Source organism: Lissotriton vulgaris, chromosome 2_1 (genome assembly GCF_964263255.1).
Source record: "Lissotriton vulgaris chromosome 2_1, aLisVul1.2, whole genome shotgun sequence".
In the NCBI taxonomy this organism is placed as follows: domain Eukaryota; kingdom Metazoa; phylum Chordata; class Amphibia; order Caudata; family Salamandridae; genus Lissotriton; species Lissotriton vulgaris.
The window spans coordinates 902,915,652-902,932,772 of record NC_141687.1 but is presented as its reverse complement, the minus strand read 5'-3'; positions in this window follow the sequence as shown (position 1 = coordinate 902,932,772).

The window sequence follows — 17,121 nt, the reverse complement described above, 5'->3', positions numbered from 1 at the left end:
TTACAAACAAATATCCGGCTGAATGAAAATCCGACAAGACAAGAAAACGTACCGTAGGTTGCCATTCTCTAAATGCCTCCAGAATTTGACACTGATTTTTCAGTGTTTTTTTACCTATTTGCGGTGTACGTCTCCTGTCGAAGTTAGAATAGATAGAAATGTAAAGTCATGAAAAAATCTCGATGACACTGCAGTAAATTACATTTCTTTGGACACTGCCCCATATTGTTAACACATTGTGGATCTTAATGGCGTTATCTAATACTATGTCATTAAATTCAGAAAATATCCTAACATAGATTTTCAATCGCTTACTGCGCATCAGATAACGTGCATGCCTAAAAAATGAACAATTACAAACATCATTGGCACATCTTACATCCACCTCAGGTGCATTTTTTTAACAATGTTTAAAGCACATTTGTGTGAAGTTTCTTGTGGACAATTTTGAGCTATTTCACTTTTTCAAGTACTGTAAGATACAGCCCGTTTCAAAAAAGTGTTCCGCCTATAAATTTATACGAGTTCAAGTTATTGGCTTTTTTTATCCTTTGGTCACCAATTTCCAGATGTGTAAGCAAACATGGTTTTGAGGAGAATGATATAACTTTGCTCAACAGTTAATAAAGCTGAAGGCAAATCATATTTTTCAATGATTCAGGGAAAATGCAATTGAATCATCCTAGGTGTTGCTACTGTAACAGAATATTAATGGATAGAAAGAAGGCCTCTGTAGTTATAGTGAAGTGTAACGTTTCATAGGATGAGGATTTTTGTTTTACTAATAACTTTAATGACATTGAATAGTCTGCACGAAACTTTAAACAAAACATATCTCACATTTCTTCAGTAATTGAACTTTTTTTTTTATCATTGATGAAAGAGACTTATCAGAGAGTTTCCACAATTAGGTTTTCCAAGCTAACACCCATTGGAAGCATTGACATCAGACAGAGAATAAACTCTTGTACAAAGTGATTCCAAATTTGGCACGCACATTTGGTGAAAAAAAATTCCGAATATTTTGAGGGATTTTCAATTTTATCAGTATTAAGCAGATTTCAAGGGATTCGCTTTATACACATCTATCCCTTAACCCCTCCCCTGCTGATGACGGAACTGCTCCGTCATCAGCTGCGGTGGCGCTGTGCTGATGACGGAGCGGTTCCGTCATGGCCCGCCCGACGCTCCTGCATGGCGCGAATTCCGCGCCTGCGCTGAGTGTTCTATTGAGCGGGCGGGGCCATGACGGAACCGCTCCGTCATAAGCACAGCGCAACCGACGCTGGTGACGGAGCGGTTCCGTCACCAGCATGCGCCCGCCGGGTTTCCGCCCCGCCCCCTTAGCACTGCGGCGGAATAGCCGCCGCAGTGAAGGGGTTAAACTCATAAAACACTGAACAGCAGTTCAGAATTAAAGCAAATCATTGTTTTCCCCTTGGTCAGTTTGCATTAACAATTTTCCTACAAGTTAGTAAAAACATCAAAACTCTGTTTGAGGCTGGTTAAATATGTTGTTCTAGCAGCCATTGTACCACATGAGGCTGTTTGCAAACCCAGATTTACCAATACTTTGTGCCGGGTTGGCATCCCAAAAGTGACAGGAAGTCTCGTGATGGGATTTACTGTCCAACGCAAACCAGGATAATGCACACTTGTGCTATGTGCTACTTTGCACTACTTGGCGTCAAAGGACATTCCTATACAACAATCAAGGGGTTCTGGAAAAAATCCTATCTACTAAAATTTGTAGAAAGGAATTTTTGCCAAACCTGTGTGCCTCAGCGAGGCAGTCATAATGAGGAGAAATGTTTTCATTTTTCCATTTTTTTTCTACCTGTGCGTATGTGCTGTAGTGTACAACTCGAAGGCAAAGTAGTAAAAGCCTTATAGGGTAGTTTTTGTATAGGAAGGAAGGATCCTCTTCCAGTTCAAAACCTATGCTTTAGAGAACGCACACACCGTGGCACAAGGGTGTGTGCACTTGTTCATGGCAGCCAAAAGTGTGCGATTAATTAGAGACAAATAATATGTGACAGTTTAGAAGATATGCCACATGTTTTAACTCTCCCTTTGATGCAAGGCTGCTGCGCTGCTGTGCATCAAATACCAGTAAATCTGTGCCCCAGTGTCACATATAAAAATCACAAGTGGCCTGCCGGGGGCAAAGGAAATACACCTATAAACCCAGGAAGGGTAGGGTCAGGAGACATGCCAGAAAAGTGTAAACTCGTTTTTTTAATTAAATATATATTATTATAAAGAGTTTCACTTTTTCCCTGCATCTTGTGATAGTTGGGAGTAGAGAGGAGTGTAGCACTGCGTGCTGTGCCACATCTATTAGTTTCTGAAGCATCACTGGACCACCTCGATTGTTCTCCTACATCTCTGGTGGGTCTGACGGCTTGCCACGGGGGAACAGCGTTTACAACGCAACTTTTACCGCGCAGTACCTTTACAACGCAACTTTTACAATGCAAGGCGTTACAACGACTTGCGCTGAGGGGCGATGCAAGATAGGGAATAGTTTAATTTACTATCCAAAACCTTCCCTACTATCCACGGGGACTGGAGTTGGAATAGTAAATTAAACTATTCACTATCCAGCGCCCCCCAACGCAAGTCGGTGTAACCACTTGCGTTGTAAAACCTGCTTGGTAGAGGCATGCGTTGTAAAAGCATGCGTAGTAATGACATACATCCGCCACGGGGGAACAGCGTTTACAACGCAACTTTTACCACGCAGTACCTTTACCACGCAACTTTTACAACGCAAGTCATTACAATGACTTGCGCTGGGGGGCGCTGTAGGATAGGGAATAGTTTAATTTACTATCCAAAACCTTCCCTACTATCCACAGGGACTGGAGTTGGAATAGTAAATTAAACTATTCACTATCCAGTGCCCCCCAACGCAAGTCGTTGTAACGACTTGCGTTGTAAAACCTGTGTGGTAAAGGCATGCATTGAAAAAGCATGCGTAGTAACGACATACAACCCTTGCCACGTAGCACAAAATATGTTTTTGATATATTTTTCTTACCCACTATCATTATTGCAGTGGGCAATCATCATAGACTGCATAGATGAATGGCAACTTGGTTGCTTACTCGATAGGCCCCAGCCAATCAAATGTCGATGTACTTCATCGTAGGACAACCTTCTGAGGTCAATTCAAAGGCATGTTTTGGTCTCTATGATTCAATAAAGCTCCAAATCATGGACACAAGGGTGACACGTTTTTGCCAAAATGTTTATGCATAGGTCACTGTATTCTAGTTCAAAAACATTGTGTACGTCATTGAGGGAGTACAATGAGGCCTAGTAAGTCAAGTAATGGACGAGCTGCGAGACACTTCACCAACTCCTGGCATGAGCCCCTCCTCAGAATCACCTGTAAATAAATATGACCCTGCGACACAGAAAGGTGGTTGAAAATGTGTAAAAATTAAAGCATATCTGAGGTAAATTACCGAAAACCAACAAATCTGAAGTGCTGGATGCCTGAACCAGGCCCTGGTTTCTGCTGAATTTAATGTTTCAGCAGATCCCTTCAAAAGCCTTTTCCGCTTAATTGACAGATTTTAGCATTTGAACGTTTGTCCAGCTGCGTGGCTCGAGCACACAAATCACTTGAACAATTCGCATCGCACTTCACGCAGGAAGGAGACTTTCTTCCACTGTTCTCCATGCGGCACTTGACCAGGAAGAAGGGGTGTGGTCTATGCCTCATTTCACCATATGCAGGCATTTCAACTAGAGTAGTGTTACGTAATGCGCGGTGTGGAGCAGCCCACTCAGGATATGCACTGCGTTCTCATCCATGAAATGATGAGCCCAGTTAGTGATGCATGTTGTTGAAGTAACATGGTGTTACCTAATACATCTTTAGTTGACTCCCGCGAATACGGATACTTATTAATGCAAATTTCTACCATGGAATGCGCACTTGAATAGAGGAAATTCAAATTAGTTGATTTGAATCTACATGTGCACCGGAAAATGTACATTGATTAGAATAATGCCAATTTGTTTTACAAATGTACTTTTGGCGTTGCACAATGACATTTGTTTGGGTTCGGTTTCATGTGTTGAGGATAGTTTGCCACAGCTTGGATCCGTTTAAAAAGGCTTCAGGTGAACTGTGTTTTTTATGACTTCTAGATGCTCGCCGAGTATTGTTTTATCGTATTAGAGCATTTGTATAGTGCTTACTACACCCTAGGAGGGGCGCAGAAGCGGTTAACCGCACGGGTAGCATGCAGGACACGGTGTGGTTGGAAGTGTTCTTTGTTAGTTCGAATTATAAATAAACCCAGACATGGTTGAAATATATTTTTTGTAGAAAAGCTGGGCTATTTTAACCACTATGTTTAAACACCTTCCCCCACTCATCCCCTCATCGTGGGCCACACGAGTTCAACTTGCATGCCAAATTTGGTGAAATATGATAGAGGTTGTTTTGAGATCTGTCTCATTTTGCATATTCTGTGGAGGCCCTTGGTTAATTAAAAGTATCAAAGAGAGACCTACAAAACACTGTTTGAGCTTTAAAACCATTGACGAATGTTCACAGAACTTCACATGTCCAAGCAAATGCGAGTTAAAAAAAGATATGCTTATTCTGGTTTGCTTTGATTAAAAAACTGCCATAGTTATAAGCAAAACGCGTTTTTTAAAATCCTGTGGAAAGTGCAATGCAACCTTAAGCATACTTTCTCTGACTTATGCTGACAATGGCGGTCACACTGCAGGGCCTAGCCACTCATTCTTCTGCGGTTCACTTCTCGAGCCTTGGACCGTACCGCCCATCTTCTTTCCGTGATCTTCTTCAATGCACTATCTTTCTCTTCTCTATTACAGGAATCTGCTCTTCTTCATTCTCCTGCCACTGAAAATGGTGTATCCACAACTTCCATTCCTTTATATGATTGAAGCAGGGAATTCCTTGGCCCCACTATTTCTCTATCTTCTCGACTTTCTTAGCAACCTTAGTCCTAATGATAACTTGCTAACTTTCATTGTGTCGAAACGTAGTTGACTATGCTGACATAGTCTACTTCTACTTCTGAGAATGATAATGCGATGGCACCTATGATGTAACACATAATTTTAAATTCTTTAGCATTTTTAAATTCCTTTTTAAAAGAAGTTGCAAGATATTCAATTGGTCTTTCTGTTTTAAGGAATATTTAGGAAGTTTGTTTTTATAACTAATAATGTAAATTGTATAATTATGCTGCTACTATGTGGATCAATTTCCCTTTTGCACAAATACCAGCGCACTTTGATCAATTGATAACATTAAAACTGTAGTCAGATTGTGACTGTTTACTTAGGGTGATATATTTTATTGTATTGTGTGTTTGTCATTGTCTTTTTATGGTGTACTTTTTATAGTGTACTTTTATGATCCGCAGAGTTTGAAATAAAGTCTTTCAATTGAATTGAATTGAAATGCTGACATGGACCTGGGAATATTATTTATTGATTTGGAGAAGGTGATGAATGAATGAAATATAATTTTTATAGCATGCAGCAGCTTCACCTGAAGTGTCCCAGTGCTGAACCTTAAGGACAGTGGCAGCTCCTCCGCTAAGGCGGAGGAGAGTCACCCCACTGTTTTATAGCAGAGAAGTTAAGGAAAAATAAAATTATAATAACTTGCGTTATCATTTTATTTTGTCCTGATGTCCGGCAGCTTGATTTGCGGGGTGGCCTGGTCTCACGACAGGAGCAGGGGGAGTGGTGAGCACACTGAATGTTTGGCCAGCCGTCTCAGGACGGCCAAACATTCATGTGCACTTTGCATATTCTTCACGCAGGCTGCATTCCAGCCTGCGTGGAGAACATGCCCAGGGTTCCAGTAAGCATCTGAGCGCCGAACTACAGTGCTCAGACCAATCACAACACTACATTGCAGCGTTGTGATTTGCGACTGAGTGACTGGGTGTGCTTCCCATTCCAGCCGAAGCGAGGAACTACGGAGGAGAGATGCTGCGAAGAGGCAGAGAGAAGGCAAGTTATTTTGTCCTTTTGTTTTTTGCACCCGCATCACCCGCATCCCCCGTCACCTCTTCCACCACCGATCCGTGCCAGCCGCCAATGCTTAACGATGATCATTATATGATCCTTCCCTATTGGGATAGTATTATTTCCGCCTATTTACAGCTTTGTTGATACATTGTCTTAAACAACTCAAATGTGATCACTCCTATTTTCAGCACTGGGAACTTTCTTAAGTGCTATAGCTTCTTGGAGACAAAATTAATTTAAAAAAAACTACTTTTGTAGAGCCATATGTTTTATGTACACCATATTTCCATGCTAAGTAGAGGGACAAAATGTTTTACATTTACTTGAAATTGTTACAGATACTATTATTGATTTGTCACTTTTGTTAAAGTTCCTCCATTTATATCACAGCCTTAACCATACTGGTTTTATTGGGCCAATATGCTGTATACCCGTATAAAACTATAATGGATGGTCATGAATGGTTAATAATACATGACAAAGGTCTTGCAAATCATTAGGGCTCATTTACTTACCTGGTTATTTGCAAATCTCTCTACTGCAGCAAGGAGCATGTAAACGTGTATGCTCCATACCTACTACCTTGCAAAGTTGAGCTTGGGCTAGTAGTCCCATTGCAAATTGGACTCCTTACATAGTGGACAAAGTGATGACCCGGCCATGGCACTGGGCTCTTGTTGAGAAAAAAAAGGGATCTTATTGGAGAAACTTTGCACTGGTGTTAAAAAAAAAAAAAAGAGGCCGATCCAATATTGTGTCAATTGAATGGAGCAACATTTTTTGCACCAAGGCAAGCATGATACTAACTGATTTCACGCAGTTTTTATTGTGTTTACATTCAGCAGCATTCTTTTTTGGCACACTTTTTGGGGACAGCGGGGGTGAGCAAGTCGTTTGTAGACTACGAGCCTGACCTCCCTCCCTCCCCCTCACACCCAGAACAAGTCGTCTGTCGACCGCCCGCGGCCCCACAGCAGGCTTTTAAAGGGGTTTGGTTAAGTGGTGCCACCAGGCCTTGGGACTCAGAGCAGTAAGAATCGGATATGGAAAAAGTGGAAATACGTCGATTTAAAACTAAAGCCTTCCATCTTATGACAGTAACCTATGTAGCACACCCTTACTTGGTATCCGTCTCTGGGCACTTTTGACCTACTTGCTGCAAATACAAAAAATGTGGCTTCAGCAGACGTCTAAAGCTTATGAAATAGGCGCAGGGGCATGGGTGAGTGTGAAGAGTCAAGGCTGTTTGGACACAGAAACTATGCCTGCCCTCACAGGTGTGTTCAAACACCGAAGTACAGAAGAAATGAGTCTGAAACAGACTGCCAATCAATTCAAGGATGGCAAACACCGACCTGTCTTTTCTAAAGATACTGAAAACACTGCCAGTTAGAATCTCTCTCCCTCTTATGTAAGTTTCTTCTTTTTACTGCCCTTTTTGTATTTTCATGAGGAAAAACGCTGCCTTGTCAACATTAGGTTTCTGTGCAGTGTTCTTTTTATGGTTTACCTCCTTCAATCAGATCTTAATATGCTGCAAAGATTCTACGATGCCCTCTGGTATGACTGTGCTTTAGAAAACCTACGTGAAAATTGAAGCATACCTGGTAGAATGAGAGAACACCAAGCATATAGTGTTTTATACCAAGTTGGAAATACCTTTCTGATGGTAAAAAAAAAAAGCCCTGGGCCAGAACAAACGTGCAATGTATGAAACACAAATAATGCATAATTTAGAGAGGTAAACAGGAGTGGGGTAGTGGTGTGTACTTTAAGCAAAGGATGCATATATTTAACACACATTGTGAAAAAAAGAGGTCAAGGACATGCAAACCGGTGTACACGCAGAAAGTAGAACCACCTACCTTACACCTTAATCAGCACTGTGCGGTATGTGCGAAGAGTGGCACAGCAGGGCACAGTCACAAAAAGAAATCACCAAGATACGCATAGGAAGGGGTGCCACATCGTGAAAATGACATTCATCAGGAAAACAGACAATGTTTTAAAAAAAATGCAAATTGGAAAATATTCCTAACCGTACGCATATGTAGTGTACACATTGCACACGCTGGGGCCTATTCACAAACTGCATTTTGTAGCAAAAAGTAGTACTCGAGTATTATGTCTCACGTTCTGCAAATTTCTGTTCACAAATCTACAGGCGAAGACCTCTGCTATCTTTTCTTTGCAGTTATCTGCACTAGGGTACCACAGATTTTCACCCACAAGGGTATATATATTTCAGTTGTAAATGTGAGAGTGACAACGGGGGTGGCTGAAAATGGGGAATACCTCTAAATGGGAGTAGTTTAGGGAATTTGTAGGAGGAGTTTAGGCAGAAACATGCTGATAAAAACACTCACAATATAGTCAGACCACTGCTATTCACCAACTACACTTCTAAAGCTAGTACAGCCCTAAAGGTTTCAAAATAGGGGAAAATCTACCTCATCCTAGCCTCGGAGCAAGCCGAGAACCACACATGGAGACTCATGATTATCAATGAATGAATATAAAATGTATAGAGCGCTAACTTAGCCCAAGGACGTCAAGGCACTAACTGCGGAGCAATATGCCAGGGGCGGCTCTAGGCTCATGGCGGCCCTGGGCAGGGAGCGTAGGTAGGGGGCCCCGGAAGAGGGGGTCCGGGCGGGGTGGAGCGCGGAGGCCAGTGAAGTGGGGGGGTCAGGGAGTTTGGAAGTGGAACAGAGCTGGAGGCCGCCAAATCCCTGCCAGGGGCCACCACGCAAATATGTATCCATCCTCAGAGGATTATTATATTAAGGATATATATTGGCGAGGTGGCCCCTGGGGTTTGGTGGCCCTGTGCAGGTGCACAGCTTGCACATGCCTAAGGCCGCCCCTGAATATGCAGGCAGGAGAAGACACACTCAGACAAATATCTAAGGGAACAACCAGGTCTTTAAAACCTTTTGAAAAAGAGCGTGTGATCGTTGTTTACTGCAACACACAAAGAAAACAGTGGTTTCAGGGAATTAAAATAACACCTCAAAGAAACGGATGTTAAAATAATTCAATCATGTATGTTTGTGTGTTTTATATATATATAATTATTAAATATTGATTTTAATATCCCAAAGTTATTAATAAATGTAATTAAAATACATTGCTTTATAAAACATTTAATAAAAATGATAAATAATGTACATGAAACACATAATTTTAATTCAATGTGCTACATATTAAATAAAAATATTAGTGACGGTGGGATTTTTTCTGAATTACTGTTTAGACATTATTTATAAATTCAATTATAATACACAGATTAATGATTTAATAGAGACAATTTGATAAGTTAATGTGATGTAATAGTGTATTTTGTAATCTCAATTAATGTACATTTACATTTTACATTTAAATATTTTAATAACTTTTTAAAAAGAATAATAAACTTTAATGATTTTCCCCATAGATTCCTTTAGGGAGATCTCTGCCACAGCGGCAGAGAACTACACTTACATGTGCAACGTTAATAGCAGTAACTTTACACTGCTAAATCCTGTTACCGCAGGTTCCACCCCCCAATTTGAGAGGTAGAGACATGTAAGTGTACACCTAGGTGTAAATCTACACACAGAAATGATGAAAAGCAAAGAAAGTGTAGAGTTGCACTTAGGTGATGTAGTAAATATACATGTCAGTAAATACATTTGCGTATATTTACCTTTGTATACACCTCACCCCCCCGCCCCCGTGTTCATCAGAATATAAGCACAAGGCACCCAAGGCCGTCCTAAAACTGTATACATACCTGTGCATAATATGACATATTAAGTTATGGATGTGGAAATCATTGTAATAAACCGTTATCCATACATATGTGTAAACTCAATTTACGGTGTGTGTAATCAGCCCAATTTCACCACATTTTTATGAAGTGGAATCTGTGGTGTCAAAAAGGAGAATAATAGGCATTTCACAAAGTGCTATACGTTCGGATCTAATGAATCAAAATCTATAAACCAGTGTACACTAGGAGTGCATACACTGGTAGACCCACAACAGGCAAGGGAAGCTACATTTATTTTTAACAAATTAGGTGCTTAATTGAAATAAGTCCACCCCCACCGCCAGTACTTACTTAACATAAGCACCGCGATAAGGGAGGCTAAATGACCCCAAGTCATCAGTAACTATGTTCCAGTCCTGGGCTTTGATTTAACAACCCATTGCATTCTGAGAGTTGTAGTTATCATTTATTTCAGGTGCAACAGTGGGCCTTAATGTTCTAGTTTACAGTGGCTGTTGATGGGCATCCTTTGCAACGTGGTGCCTCTGAGGGTTTGAAGTCACTTTAAGCTTAGAGCAAGAACCAGAAACAAAATATAAAGGAGACATAATTCCATGTCAGTGATAATATCGAGAGGGGGCAAGTACAAAGCACAGACAATTTATATTACAGGTGTTCATGGTTGCTATACGAGTTCTGAATCTACTCCAGATTTCCCTGATGTCCATGTAACATATATTTACATGCAATCAGTCTCACTGTAACTCAGTTACAAAGTTAGTAATTATCAATAAAATCTGGCATGGATGCTGTCCTCCTAACTCTACTCTGGACACCAGTAAATGGAATTATTGTGCATCCCTTAAATGATGTGTCATTTCTACTCAAATGAATAGTATTTATTTCCCAGTGAAAAGTTAAGTGCCTGTTCCATCCTGTGCCCTTGCGGCCAGGCGTATACTTCTGAGGTTGCTGCCCAACCCGGTGACCTATCTTAGTAGCTTTGAACATCTTCATTTAGCTACTTTTCGGTATTGTAAGGGGGTATAATATCATAAAGCCTATTTTACTCTGCACACAGATTGGCTCGATTTTCTAGTAGGCCAGAAGGGTATTCTTGTGTTCTAGTTACTTCCACCCAACTTCCAAGTGTCCTGGGGAATCCAGGCTTCTGGCAGCATTCTTGAAATTCTATCGTACTGTACTAATATACTCCAGTATCCCTGACTCGGGGTTAATTGCATTATGCATTTCGGAATGAGAAACACTGAGTCAGCAATTCAGAAACAGGTCCCATTGCCAGATCGAAAGTCGGGTGCATTAACCAACCGAGCTACTTTCCTGGTACCTCTTTGGAAGGACCTGCACTTACAGGCCCTGAAGGGTCTGCCTCTCTAGAGGGGGCCCCACTTGCAGACGTTGTTAAAGACAGGCTTATAAAGTATGCACTTGGGGCGTACATCATGTCTGGGCCCGCTTCCAAAGCCATCGCCTCGCTGCCTGCCAGAGCGCGCGAGACTCACTCAAGGTATGCTGGAATGAACTCGAACTACTAACCATCTCCCAGAACCGCTAATGTTTAATTCCAGATCATACGATGACCTGAAGGCATCTCCCTAAATACTCACACAGCTCGGGTGGTCTCGCCTGGAAGGCCAGGCGCAGCCCGTAGCTCGCTAGTCAGTTGGAGAGGCTGCCCTCTTTAAGCAGAGCGTGCACGCAGATCCGGACTCACGTGCAATCCACTGACGGCGTGAACGGGCCTTCCTGACGTCAATTCCCTCTTTCCCCTGACCCCTACGCAACCTCCACGCTTCGTACGTACGTGTATCTACGTAGATAGAGACGCGCGCGCGTTGTACTTATCCGACTCCAAATTGCCTGGCTCCTTCTTAGTCATGCGCGAGTGCAGTTTACTACCCCCTGACCCTCACACACGCTATATTACTTCTGTACACATACAAGCCGGTAACTCTCCTACACGCGCTCCATGAAATGCATGCAATTGAGTGCATGACACCTCCACACTGTATGTACAATGTACACATTCATGATGTTCGAGGCAGGCCCAGTGAATAGCATACGCGGGTTTCGCCAGGATCTCCGGTAATTCGTGTACAGAAAGTGCACACTTTGCCTCTTCCCTCTCCGTGGAAACCCAGCCCCTGCCTTAATTTCGTACTGCGTGCAAACTTATACAAGGAAGGGGCCTAGTTTCTAGACACCACTCAGACAATGACCAAACAGGAACACAATGACAAAAAAAATAAAATCTGTACTTAGATAAAATCCAACAAAAGATATCTTTTGACCTGGACTCTCCACCTTCCATGCTCCCTAGGTGATTTGCCAGGTGTGGGAGGCTGCAGGCTTTTGTGGCTGCTGCAGGCAATGTTATGGCAATATGCTGGAAATCAACAGTAAAAAATAGGCCCAGCGGACCATAAAACAGGCCCACGAGCAGCCAACAAACCAGCACACACAGTGACCTGTTAGGCCAGCCCTTTTGACACTGCCAGATGGCCCAAAGGCCAGTCCGACCGTGTATGCACACGGTCCACAGACATGTCTTGTCCATATAGAATATGTACTCACCTGCTGCACTCTATGCACATGATTGGCTACAGCCAGGAAGCAGCCCTGCCTCTTTGGAATTCAAAATACAGCCAGGATAGCACTCATGTTAAATTGAAGCTGAATGCTACAGCCCGTGGTCTCCGCCCCACAAACACAAACGGACCCAATTTATTCGCCGACAGTGAAGTCTTTTGATAACCACCTCAAGAGACTTTGTGGCCCATCAATTGCCTCTGAACAATCTAGAGCTGCAGGGCGATGATATACATTGATATACATTGACTTGTAATCCTATGGAGCCCTTTAGGTTTGAAAGGCCATAGACTAACGGAAAGGTAACAAATGCCCATATTATATATCAGTAGAAACTGAGAATGTATCTGTTTCTCAGTGCTCACAGCTCTAACAGATGAAGAAACTATGACAGTGGGTGGGGGGATGGGGTGGGGTGAGATGGGCGACTTGCTCAGGATCACACAGTTTGTTGATGTGAGGCAGTAAAGCATATAACCAAGTTCTTGTCGTTCATCAATCGGTAACTTAGCCATTATGAGATACCTTTGTGCATCTTTCTTTTTTTTTTTGGCTGCAGGCGGTGGAGTGACTACGTTGTAGGTGGATTAATTTCGACTGAATATAAGGCCAAAAGCACGCCATTGCGGCTACCTCCCAATATGCAATTTGAAAGAAAGCCACTGAAGCAAGGTTATAGTTCTCACAAAATAAAGGCAGACGTTTTACTACTCCTGTCGCAGGGTGGAGTGAGCAAAACGTGCTATGGCCCATCATCTTGTGGTGAAGAGGATCAGGCCCAAACTTCTCGGGGTAGGTGGATCAGGCCCCTCTTTCTATGGAGGGGAGGCAGGCGGGACATTCTATGCCATGTGTGAAGTCCAAAATTCAAAGGGTAGAGGGGTCAGGGCCAACATTCTACAGAGGGGAGACAGCCAATATTCTATGTCATGAGTCAAACTGAACATTCTATGGAAAGTGGGTCAGGTCCAACTTTCTACGGGGTTGTGTGTCCGAAATTCAAAATATAGAGGGGTCAAGTCCAACATTTGAGAGCCAAGATGGCCAGATCCAACATTCTAGAATGGGAGTGTCGGCCCAACCCCTTACCTTTACATTGGAAGAAATTGTTATTAAAGGAGGATAACACCGGTCAGCTTGTGAATACTCTCCTGGTCTATCTAATTTCTACCCTGAGACTCCTCGGTTAAGAGTAACACCTATGTTGCCTGGCTACTGCTTGCAGGCTTGAGGACATGTGCTTAACGTGGGGAATTAGGATCATATGAACAAGTGTGATTCTGATCCACCACCCTTGCAGAACAAAAGCCGAGGATTCCCCTCTCTTGCCAGGTCACAGGGTAAGGGAAAACGGGGCCAACTGAGGGGAGAACCATCAGCTCAGACTGAGGTATGCATTAAAAGAAGGAAGGCAGATGGTGACGTGACAGGAGAGGGTTGGGTGGTAGCTAAAATCACATTCTACACTGGTCACTCCTGTCAAGCACATGCTGTACCACTGCCCTCCCAGCCTTTGCCCTTTACCTCAAGAGTACAGGTTCACTCTTAAAACGTTCATGTGTTCTTTCCCTAAAATGTCCTTTCGTGTATGAAACTAAAGTTAATTGTTATCAAAACAGGGGTTGACCCAGTGCAGTCAAAGGACCTGGGTATTCAATAGTATAGAGAACAGTTGGTCCTTGACATAACTATAACATGTAGAACAATTATAACATTCGGTTAAATTAATTTTCTTTAAACCAAGACTAAATCTGTATTGTTAATTCAAATAGGTAATACTAGCCCACATTTACAAAGTATCATACAGTAAGCACCAACATACCATTAGAGCTGAGAAAAATCTGATCAGGTCGGCCTGTTTAATGTACAATATAACAAAATTTTTAGAATTTCAACATATCTTTATACATGTATTTACATAAATAATAAACCAAGAGATGGTTCTATAATAAAAGAGAATGTGCACAGAGAAAGGTTACAGTGTGTGCTCAAGTGAATGATCAAGAGGATCAGAGAAACATAGTGTAGGTCATTTATATCCAAGAAAAACGAGCCTGCCCTGGATAACGCTTGTAAAAAATGTACTTCTTTTTTACTCGCTTATATACTATATACAATTCCGTAGTCCTTAGTTTGCACAGATGGCAATGGGATTTTTGGAAATGGGGCAGGGGACAGGGGTCAGTAGGTACAGGCTCCCAAAGGGAAATGTCGTCGACGTTTCGACCCAAACGTACAACGGGTGGTTTAAGTCCTCAACTACGAGTCTTCATCAGGGCAGAGGGATGGGGGAGGGGGGTATTCTTTCAGAGTGCACGTCGGTTAAAAACAATTATAATTGGGCACCCTTTTGTGGTGCATCAACAACGGTGCGACGATCAGTCCGCACTCAAAATTAGATAGTTCACAAAGTATTACCAGCACATTTGTTTGGTGATAATTCCAAAGAAATTTGGCATCACACAGTGCCAGTCTCGCTATATCCAGCAATGAACGATAAATCTTCTCGCTCAGTGTGTCGCACGGCTTTCCAGGTCCACCTCGCGTTATGGAATGCGGAAAGAAACTAAAGTTAAACACAGGAGGGCTGGAAGGATGACATCCTATTTACCTAAGACACATCAATGGCTTCTGCGATCAAAACAGAAGCTTGGGGCGAATAGGAATATTGAGTAAGAGGAATGTGGAACGAAGGGCGATGAAAGCAGGCCCCACCAGTCTCGTTTGCCAGGTCAGTACCCTGCCCTCTGTTTTTTGCTTCCCCCTGGCATGCTCAGTACACCAAGCTAGCTGTTGCACCACCCAACTGGTGATGCAGTTTTAGGGGGTGTGGGCAAGGTGGGGCCCGATGTACAGACTGTCAAATGATCTAGAGTCAAATCTTTAACTTTTATTGTGAATGTGCAGAGCTCTGCTGCCCAGGTGCCTAGATCTCTCTGCGACATTAGAGTTTGTGTAATGTTTTATTGTTGGTGTGCGTTATATAGCGCCTAGGTTTGATTCCACAGACACACTTGAGAAGATTAGCATCTCTCGCCATGCTGTTGTTAAGAGGTGATTGGTTATAGGTGGAAGTTATGATGGGCATAGGCCCCACATTCTATGGGCATGGGGTCATCCCAACAATCTCTCGAGATCACAGCCAGATCCACCACTTTAGGAAGAGAGGGTAATCCAACATTTCATGGTTGGTTGACAGGAACTGGCCCCTCCCCCAAACATGTAAGTAAACTCCAGCAGCTAGAGGGCTGAGCACATCCTTCACGCGGCGGAATGTGAAGCTACACTTTCTAAAGACATCAGGGAGCATCTATTCATGCCTGCCGAGGCCCCCAGGATTGGAATAACACATCTGGTGAAAGGCCACATTCTGCAGACCACGAGGAACGTGTTTACCATATAACGTCATCACGGTGTGGGCCATACCTCAAAGCTCAGTCTGCCACAAAAAAATCAAGCTTGTGTTTTTTGAGTAAGGAAAGGCAGAAAACATGGTAAGGAGCGGGGCGATAAATACAACCGAGAAGAGAGGAGAGCAAGAGGGACAGAGACAGACGCTGAATGGAAGGACAGGGATGGAGTCTGACAGGAGCAAATACTATGAATCTACAGAGTCTGCTTGGTTTGTTATTCTGCACTCTCCCACAGAACCACGTTTACTCGCGCAGGGACATTATTTTTGGCAAACTCATTTCTCTGATCAGTAGACATCAAGACCACAAAATAAAGCATCTTCCTACCGGAAGTGCCAGCTAGCCCAAAGTAAACACCAGCATATGACACCCAATGAAAACGTGGCTTCTTTTCGTTCTTTATACTGCTTTGAATATGCAAATAGGTTTGTGGCATGCACATTTGTTACGGGTTCCACTTGTAGACCATTTTTGCAACTGCTTTCTTTTGGTACAGATTGCGTAAAGTGCTCCCTTCGATAGACACCTCAGTGCGCTTTCAGGTTGACGTTGAGCAAGTGACAAATTGCTGCGTTCATGACAAACCCGGCCAGCCTACACACCTGCCAAATTGTATGACTATATGTGCACATACTTGGGACTATATGCCTGTGTACTGCTTTAGTGCTTTGGCCTGTGTATTTATCCATCTGCTGACCCACCTAGTTGTACTTCTATGGAGTTGTCTGTGCATCTAGCCATGCATGCATCTATAGGTGTGTTTTTGACCTTTATATATTTCACTTGTCCACACTTGTCGTTGTGGCTGTGTAACTAACTATCCGTTCACTCATTATCTCAGTTCTGCTTGTATTTTGTCTGGGTATCTATCAGTCCACCCATCCTGTTTCTGCCTGCATATTACTTTATCCACGTGAGTTTGTGCCTGCGTTATGTATCATTTCATTTCATCATTTCACCTGTTTCTCCTGGAATCTCTCCACCTGTGTTTTCTCTGTATACCTCTATCCACTTTCCATCTATACACGCGTTTGTAGTTTTTGTTTTTTGCAAACCTGTGAATCCCTTTACACCCTGCGTACCTGTGCTTGTCAAGCTTCCTGGTATATCTAACAATCCAGCCATCGCTACCTTCATCTCACATTGGTGTCAAATCGTAAAATAACTTAGTAAAAAATATTTTGTGCCAGTAATGTCAAGGGGAGAAACATCGGGTAACCTTCCTATTTTTTTTAGAAACCAGCACACTGGTCCGTGTGGCCGCACAAACTTCCTTCGTAATTCCCTGGTTCACCACCGCACACACAG